A 9,193-nucleotide genomic window follows, 5' to 3' on the forward strand; every position below is an offset into this window, starting at 1 on the left:
AAATAAATGAATTTTTAGAGCACCAAGCTAAACCAGGCAGCAGGAGCTACAATTCTTGCTGTTACCCATCCAGAATCCTGCTTGAACCAGTAGATAACACCTTCAGAAATCTATCCTCAAAAAGTCCCATGAAACAGGGGTGGGAAGGGGGAGAACCGCTCTCAAAGGACTGCCAGACCCCATAGCACTGAGAGAAAACAACCTTTTTTCTGAGACAGAGAAAACAGGACCTCACCTGAGCCCTCCCTCCAGACAGCTAGAAAGCTGAAGGTCCCAGAAAAAGAAATAGGCTTGATAATTTTTAAAGCTGGCTAGCTGCAGACACTGACCCGACTTAGTGAACATGTTTGCAGAACAGAGCATGTGTACCTGTGGCTGCGGAAATATAACATATCATAAAGTGCCCAACAGAGATGACAATGGGAGAGTTTTGCTCCAAATAACACTTTTTTTTTGCCTAACCTCTGTTCTTATCTCTTAACTGAAATCCATTCCTCAAATTGCAAATCTGTGATATCTGATGGGCTAATACAAGTTTTACACAGTGACAGCATCAAGAGTTTTTAAATTTACCAAGGCTTATCAAAGTCTCAGGTTGCTTGGTTACTTCAGAGCCTGGAAAAGTTTTCCAAAACTCAGTTCCCTGCTGGTGTAAATATTGTTTGGCAGCATCAGAAAAGCTTTCCAAGGGGAAGTGAGACAGACTGGAGCTCCTGTCTCTTTCAACTCCAGCCAAATGCATCTTAAATTACAAACTTGGACTGGTGTGGTCCTGCTCTTGATGAGAGTTTAAAGAGAATGTAAAACACAATGACACTGATCTTCTGTTTAATTGACACACAAACCAGATAATTGGATACAGAGGATTAAAATAAAAACTGAGTAGTTGATAATACAAAGTTGAGAGAGAAAACACCAGCTATGCAAAATTACTGTGTTATCAGTGATTCTTGATCATTTTCATAGCTGAAAATGACCCAGAGATTTAATTAGTCTTGGAAAATGTTCTTCCTATAAAATCATGAAAAAGGAAAATCTGAATCTTATGTCTAAACAATCAACAGCTATTGAAAAGAAGAAAGAGTGATACTGAAACTGAAACATCAGTCTTCATAGTCAAAATGGACAGAAGAATGTGATGTGATTTATTTTAGGGCAAAATATTGGCACTAATAAGCAGTAAAAACTCTGGAAAATATGGCAAACTCAAATAGCTCATAGACTTCAATGCCTGAATGAATCACTGCTGTTACTCAATCCAATTGCCCAGAGTCTTGTGTTTATTCTTTTTAAAGTAGTCTTATTTAAGGAACCAACTTTCCAATTTCATATCACCACAGTGGGATTTAAGGATGTTTAGTTAACAGGAATTTGGAGAATTTTAAAACCTTCTACAGCCCAGATACTGCACTTCTCACCCTGCAGGAAAGCACTTTTTGGACACATCACCTGAGCATTTCAGTTTTAGATCAGAGGCCTCCTCACTGCTTTGAACTTTGCAGACTCCAGGGATTGACAGTGCCAGTCTCAACCATGGTTCAGGTTAAAAAAAACTCCTAACCTTAGATCCTGAATAAGCTACCTGCACAGTGGAAGAAGCTGAAATTGAGACAACACAGCAGGGAATAGTAAGATTAAAAGCATTGCTAACTGTGCTTAACTTCAGTGACTTTCTGTTTTGGAGAGGTATTTGGCCTTAAAACTCTCAGGCAGCTGCATGGCTGCCTGCCAGAAGGAAGTTCACAGCAAAGCTGTTTGTACACCATCAACCTATTTTTAGTGTATGGCTTGGGAGGGAGTTTATTCCTCCCCCTGTCCCAAGCCTCTGAAATGCTCTTCACTGGCAGGCAGAGCCTGATGGGAGTCTTTGCATAGGAATAGGGAATTTCTTTTGGCCAGCAGAGTAAAATTGGGTCTTGCATGTGTGCCAAGCAACCTGCACGTCTACCCAGGGTACGAAAAGCTGGGCAGCACCAGCCCTGGTTGCTTTCTTCTCAGCTGGAATGTTGTTTTAGGAAAAATAAAAGCAGAGAACCCAGTTTCAACAAAGTAAGATACCATCTCTGGCAAAAATTCAGATAAAGGTTTAAGATTCCTGACACAGTAATTGGGTAAGAGAGCAGCCACTCCAAACTCTGTATCATCCCAGTGCACATACCCACACAATTAAGAAGTGGTTTGTGTGCATTAATCCTACATTCATATGAACTACTGCTGTCACTGCTTATTCTTGCACAACAAAATAGACATTTAAGGTGTGGGATGCATTCACTGTGAAAGCTGAACTACTCCCAAAAATTTGAAATGGAAGCATGGAGAGTGCCTTGCACTGGGCAGTGTCGGGAACTTTGTACTAACTCTGCAGACGTGGGCCACACTGCCACTGCGCCCACAGATGTTATCACCACAAGTGCTTTTTTAGAAGAAGGGATGAAAAAGGAAACACATGGCTGTGAGCCCCAGGGCTGTGCTCCAGAGCTTTGCCAGGACAGTGTTTGCTCCAGAGCAGCTCTGACTCCCTTGCAGGCCTGGATGTGAGAGAGTCATGGGGCACTGTATGAACTGGGAACTCTGCACTGCCTTTTATCCCCTGCACCTTCAACCCTCCTCTGTGCCAGCCCTGTAGCATGCCCACAAAACCCTCCTTTAATCTCAGATTCCAGAGATTCCACAGCCTACCCAGGAAAGATATTCCAGAGCTTTGCTGTTCCTGCTGTCAAGGCCAACCACCCATTTGGATGTCTCAGCTCAGTGTCTCCTGCTGTAACAGAATCTCTTTTCCTTGTCCTACCTGCAGCAGTGGGAAAAAGCATTTATTTCCTTCTCTGCACCTACCTCTGACTGTCTGAAAACATCTCTCCCATCACCTTGAAACCAGCCCAGTCACCCATCCTGTCACCCCTCTCATTGCTTTTCCCCAGTCACCTGCAGCTGATCCCCAATTTCCAGGAAGTGCAGTGCCCACAGCTTGATACCACGTTCTGAGAAAGGCTTTCTGCTACCACATGAGGAAGAGGGACCACGCCATGTATCTTACAGATTACATTCCTGTTCATACATCCCATAGCAACACTGGGATTTTTTTTAGGAAGAGGATGCTGTTGAATCATGTTCAGATTGGCTATAACCCCAGGAGAACTCTTCTGCACAGCTGCTACCGTGGCAGCTGATTGTGGCTTCTGCTGAAGTCTACAAACATGCATTTGTCAAATCCATTGATGGACTTACTGCATCACATGCTAACTCTTTTCAATTTGACAAGTTCACTTTCAGTTGTATTTGTCTTCTGCTCAGTCAGTGGTTAGCTCAAGTCTGGTGCTTGCTACAATTTAATCAGCATATGCCATCCAAGTTGTTAATAAAAACACCAAGTAATCTCAAATCAGAGAACTGCAGAGAATCCCCCTCAATACATCCCTGCAGTGTGAATTTTTAATAATTACTCTGATAGGGTTTTCCAAACAGTTTTTATCACCTCACTTTTTAATTGGTGTCAGACGACATTTCACTGCTATCTTATGAAAAGTTATTAGAGTCACTTAAAATAAAGCTGTGCTCACTGCTTCTCCTCTGCTCAAGGAGCTTGTCAACTTGGTGCAGATTAACAAAATTTGATCTTTCTTTTAGATACTGATAAGTTTCCCTTTTCCATTAATTTTCCAGTTTAAACTATTGACCCTGAGTTCTGAGCAGGCAGAAGGAAGGAGAGACAAGCTGAGCCTTCAGAGGTTACAGCAACCCCTTTGTCTCTAATGCTGGGAAGTAATTTACCATGTGGGGTGTCTGACTTAGGCACACGGACACCTTCAGCTGTGCTTGTGCTGCAATCCCTTACACAGGGCAGAGCAAGCAAAGCTTGTCTAAGTGAGGACCTGACAGCCCTCAAAGCATTCACTGCTCTGCTCTGACATCACACAACACAAGGACAATTAAAGTCTTTTCCTCCTGTGCCTATGGGTCCCCCTCCCCAGATAGAAGTGTTCAGCCATTCCAGTGAGAAATCACATCCATGAAACAGAGAAGGCTATTCCACAATATCCTGCACTTGCCTCAAAGATCTCAGCGGACTGGATTAAACCACAAAAGAAAAAAAAAAAAAAGATAAAAAAGCAGCAAATAAAGTAAATATGCACCCAGTAATAATTTCCATGGCATCAGAAGCCATGTGATGAAACTACTCCTAACATCAGCTTAGGTAACAGAAATCTTGAATAGCCTTTTCAAGAAACCTTTGCAAAGATGGCTGTGGATCACAGCATCAATAATTACACTCTGGGGCTGTCCTGTGCAGGGCCAGGAGCTGGACTCAATGATCCTTGTAGGTCATGTCCAACCCAGGATATTCTATGAATCTATGACTTCATCAAGACCTGATCATTTGGCAACTCTTAATTGAACATGATGCTCAGCAATTTTTTCCTGACACCTAAGTCCATGCAGACAGGATATGATTGTTCTCAGGTTCCAGTAATTACCCTATGCTCATTAAATCAACTCCTTGTTTAAGGTGATGACATAATAATAAAATCTTCATCAACAGGGCAACAGTGCCCTTTCTCCTATGGAGTTTTCACATTTGTTGATACTTTAAAATCGCTGACAGGTATCACTGTCTCTTCTTCAAGGCAGTTACATACTTGGACAAATCCAGTAATTTCCAAGTGATCCTTTGCTTTGTTAATCTCTTTTGCTACATTTCTATGGCTCCAAAATGCATCCTGGATGCAGCTGCATGTATGCAGCGTGCTTAACTTGCACCTTGCACTGTCAGGGAACCCCAGCTGGTGGCTCAGCCCCCGCAGCCGCTCACTCACTGCTCTTCCCAGTGGGATGGGGGAGAGAACTGCAAGAGGTAAAGGGAGAAAACACATGGGTTAAGATAAGGACAGTTTAATGGTGCAGAAAAAGATGAAAATAATAATGATAATGATTATGATAATATTGATTAAAATTTTATTTTTTTTTAATAGAAAAAATTAATCAGGTGATGCACAATCCAACTCTCACCACTTGCTGACAGATGCTTGGCCAGTTTCCGAGCAGCAGCCCCAGCCAGCTTTCCCCCCACTTTATGACACCATATGGTAGGAATATCCCTTTGGGTCAGCTGTCCTGGCTCTGTGCCGTCCCAACTTCTTGCGTCCTTTAGCCATGAGAAGCTGAAAAGTCCTTGACTTAGTATAAACACTACTTAGCAACTACTAAACCATCAGTGTGTTATCAAGTGTATTCTTACACCAAATCCAAAACACAGCACTGTGCCAGCTACTAGAAGAAAATGAACCCTATCCCAGCTGAAACCAAGACATACTCTGCATTCCCTTGGTCTCTTAGTCTAAATTAATTCACTCGTGGTAAAAATAAAAGTTCTTGAAAGGTGAGAAAGGGAACCTCCAGCCAGTCAGTCACTTTGCATTAAGCAGTGGTAAACCCGAAACAGCTTACCCAGTGCAGAGTTAGGAACAGAGACACGCAGAGTTACCACCAAGTGTCACACTGTAATCGTGATGCCTTCTCACCTCTCTCCTGGTAATGTTTTCCAGGCCTGTAACCTCAATAGCAAATACTGCATTTATGCATTAAAATGACAGTTTCAAAAGTTATACTTTTGGAAAAAGGACAGATATGCAAGCATGAAATTCATAACTCATTTATTGAATATATATATGCAAGGATACCAATAAAAAGAAACTAATACTGCAAACTACAACTTTGGAAGTAAAGCCAATATAACAGGAACAAAATATACATAACATTGTAGATAGGAATGCATTTACCCTCTTCCATACATTCCTTGTCTTTACACCTAATGTAATATATGCAAGAGCAAAAGCTGCAAACATTGGCCTAACCTGAGTGCTTTGACAAGCAACAGCTCTCCAGGATCCGTTACGGGCTGAGATGTCACTGCAGACTAATGGCTGTGCATACATATGCATGTATAGGAACTGCTTCACCAAGTATATAAATCAAGGGCTGTGTTCTGTTTTTTCACCTCCATCACTAATATAGTGGAATCTGAGTCTGGTGACATGGAAGAAGAGTTACTAATTGCTATAATGCACTTTCAGTTCTCTACAGATTAATTTAATCTAATGAGGATTAATTTTCTTGTCAATCTGATTCAGCGTATTAATATTTTTGGAGTGCACTGATTATCACCTGCCAGATAAGTCTGATATTTCAAATAAATTTTCACCTCTTCATTTTTCACTCAGTCTTAGCATTAAGTTCTTTTTCCTATAGGCAGGAGTAAGAGGCAAACTCTCTTCTGTTATACTACATTTTAGGGACAGATTTGGCAGGCTCAAACCATTGTAGATGAGCACAGCTCTTTGTACCTAAAGCCGGGATGTTGTGGAGTGTAGGTGTGGCCCCTACTAGAGCCTTATCACAGCATCTCCTGTGGAGCAGCCCGTGCTGAAGGAGCAGATGTTCTGCTCACCTCATGCTCGGGAGCTGCACTGACACTGATCCAGCCCTTTCCCCCTGCCCTGGACAGCACAGCCCACTGCTACGGGGTTTCACCTTGGGACTCTGGCATTGCACCAGCTGTATCCTCAAGATATTTGAACAGGATCCTTGTGATGCCTGTCCTTCCTTGGCACAGTCCTTCTGGGAATAGCAGAACCACAGATCTGTGAGACCACAGTGAGTTGTGCAGATCTCTTAATAAAGAGGTGCAGGGAGCTGGGGAGAAAACTCCCTTCTCAGAGGGTTCCAGGCATCTTAAACAGCACACAATCCTCTTGTGAGCAAAAGAAATGCCCAAAGGCAAAAAGTAACAATAATAAAATAAAACTTTAAAAATTAAAGTGAAACCAGTTTTTTTAAGACAAGTTTTGTTGAATTCATGACGTTGAATTCTCTGATTGTGAGATGAAAGCAGAAGGTGCCTAGTAAAAAAAAAATCTCAGTAACGAATTGACTGTATTAATTTAACTAGCTAATTTAAACATATCTAGTTCACCTATAGAGCACTGTCATTACTTCTAACATTTCTGGGAAGGCAGTAGATGCTCCAGAATAATCTTCAATATATGCTTGCAAAGATTACATTGCTTTACCAAAAAAAAAAAAAAAATCCCAAAACCTGCAAACCAAAACAAACCCCCAAAAATTCAGACAGACTGTCTGAAATTCCAAGCTAAAATACACATAAAAAGACAGTAATGGCAGTATTTTGTCTTTTTAAAAAAAGATGTAAATGTTGTATACTATGATACATTGTCATGCTTTTTAAAACTACAATTAAGGACGTAAGAGATGTACAGTAAATACACTGCTGAGGTACATTTCTTCTAAATATTAACACCACGACAGAATTACTCCCCAGCAGGTGATGCTACTTGGGAACATATAAATACAATTTTTACATTGTAAGGCACTTTTACCCAGCATACATGAGTTGAAGTCAGTTATGACAAATTTGAGGCTTGTAAGACAAGATTTTTGCTTTTGACTTTGCTTCCATGAATTCGGAATTGATGACAGTTTCACCAGGCCATTTCAGCATTCAGGGGTAACAGGGAAACCAGCCACTCGCTTTTCTGCTACCCGAAGGTTAAGTGCTGTTCTGGTTCTCTGAGGCAAGGTATGGGTTAATTTATCCATAACAGGTGAGTTATTGGACTGAATATTATACTAAGCCACTGACACAATGAATTAGAGCTCAGTCTCAAGTACAGTCAGTATGCTGGCAGATCTACCCCATGCAAACTTAGTTAAATACAGTAGCTGCAAACAAAGTGCCTTTTTTCCATGGGAGGGCCATGGCTGAGGCACAAACTGAAGCAATTTAAATATTGAAGGATGCTATTTTGCATTCTAAAACTGTTCTGAGTGGCTGAAAAATGTTCCATGTTCTAGGAGAAACAAAACACCTTGATAGACAATTTCAATAATCGATCTGTCATTGCAATTCAAGTCACGCTTTTAATTTTGAAAGTTACAAATACAAAATAAAAATGAGCAATGGCATCATGTTTAGAGCAGTAACTGAATATTTTCTGTACACAGCAATATTTCTTTCCAAACGGGATTATTCTCCAGGAAAGCAAACAGAATTGATTGAATTCTAACAGGTAAAATGTTAGAAACTCCAATATACAGTAATTGAGTCCCTCAAGACATTAAGGGAATGCATAAGAAGACAAATGACACACGTTAAGTCTTTTAAAAATACAAGTAAAAAAATGCTACAGAAACTCATGTTACAAATGAACCGTTTTTGCAATACCAATCACAGAAGAACTGTAGCAGTTTATAGTCAAATCAGTGTCTTTTGCTTGTTTCCTTCCTTCAAATCCAGAAGTTTTGTTGGGAGTTCAGAGTGAAACAAGTCAAAACCCTAAACAAACAATAAGGTGATACGGTAGCAACAGACAAACATGTGGACTAGATTCAGCTTTTTGGTTTTATTTAAGCAAGTCTGAGGATGTGCTTTAACAGACCAATTGAAGAAGCCAGTAGCCATTAGAAATGACAAGGTGTTTTGAAAGCAGTCAGAGGACTGTTCTGTTAGGTTTGGTATAGCCTAGATCTGAGCGTTCCCTCAAGGAACATCAAATTCTAGCAAGTAGAATTCTATTATGTGATTGTTGAGTTGACAGAGAAAGGAAAAAAAAATCACTAAAACAATAAGGATGATACGCGAACTATCCCATATAGTGGTCATATGATTAAAAAATAAATACCAATCTGGCAAAAAAGGTTGTTTCCTCATTCTTCTTACAGAATATGGGACCTTTATGCACATTCTTGACAAAACATGAAGTGTTCCACACAACAGAGAACACCTGAGGTATGGACGTCAGATACGGTGGCTAAATTCCATAGTGAGTTAAGAGTTGTAACTCTCTGAAGTAAAAGAGATTGGGCTGCAAAGTCCAAACATTTGTATAGTAGGGTTTTAATCACACTTGGTGAAGTGTTCTTTGTAAATCAGGACACAGAAAGAGGTGGATTTTTGGGGAAAGAATGAACTACAGCCCTTTGGCATGAGTTCTAAAGCTCACAGCTCAGAACCAACAGCTGCTCAAGTAAATCTCCCGCAAACAATGCCGGGCGGAATGAGCAATCACAACAGGAACAACCTGAAATGTTCAAGCGTGCTTCGTGTACACCGAGTCCTTTCCTACTGGGTGCTTCCCAAGCAAAAACAGCACGGCTCTGCCATGTACAGCCTCCGGAA

Source organism: Taeniopygia guttata, chromosome 4A (assembly GCF_048771995.1).
Source record: "Taeniopygia guttata chromosome 4A, bTaeGut7.mat, whole genome shotgun sequence".
Classification (NCBI taxonomy): Eukaryota; Metazoa; Chordata; class Aves; order Passeriformes; family Estrildidae; genus Taeniopygia; species Taeniopygia guttata.